This window comes from Schistocerca gregaria, chromosome 1 (genome assembly GCF_023897955.1).
Source record: "Schistocerca gregaria isolate iqSchGreg1 chromosome 1, iqSchGreg1.2, whole genome shotgun sequence".
Classification (NCBI taxonomy): domain Eukaryota; kingdom Metazoa; phylum Arthropoda; class Insecta; order Orthoptera; family Acrididae; genus Schistocerca; species Schistocerca gregaria.
In genome coordinates this window covers 753,378,732-753,379,446 of record NC_064920.1, presented here as the reverse complement: position 1 = coordinate 753,379,446, position 715 = coordinate 753,378,732, and positions in this window count along the sequence as shown.

Below are 715 nucleotides of genomic sequence, written 5' to 3'. Positions count from 1 at the left end.
ACCGACGGTTGCGATAATCATCGGAAACATAATAAAAGTATTGGTGTCCCATTTCCCATGTCTAGGATGTGGCACTACTTTTCAAGAAGAATGTATTCAGAACAGAGGAAGAATGTATTAAGAACACAGGAAAATAAAAGATGGGAAGAAGTTCAGCTTTATAGATTTCCGCCATTGATGCTGTCAGGGAGCGAGTACCCCACCAAGACACTGAGCCTTGCACTCCTGACAGCAATTGCCCGAGCTATTATCAAATATTAATCATCCGATGGCGAGGACTTTAGCAATCTTTGAGCGTCTCACCCAGGGATTGCGTGGCCCTGCGTGTAATTTAGATTCTATTTTCAATCTGCTTCACACGGCAGCATGTGCTGTCCTCAATTTCTTTATTTATCTTAGAATATAGTATTACTGCCTGCTGTCTAAAGCACTTTCTTTCGTGAAGCTCCGGTGACAGTCACCAGTCGTTATAGCTCTGTTTGCGTATCCTGAATATCGTTTACAGAAGTTATGTATTTGATTACATTAATGTAGAAGGGCGTACCTCGGCACATGGTGAAGCTTCCTGGCAGATTAAAACTGTGTGCCGGACCTAGACTCGAACTCGAGACCTTTGCCTATCGCGGGAAAGTGCTCTACCATCTGAGCCACCCAACCAAGACTCACGCCCTGTCCTCACAGCTTCACTTCTGCCTGTATCTCGTCGCCTACCTTC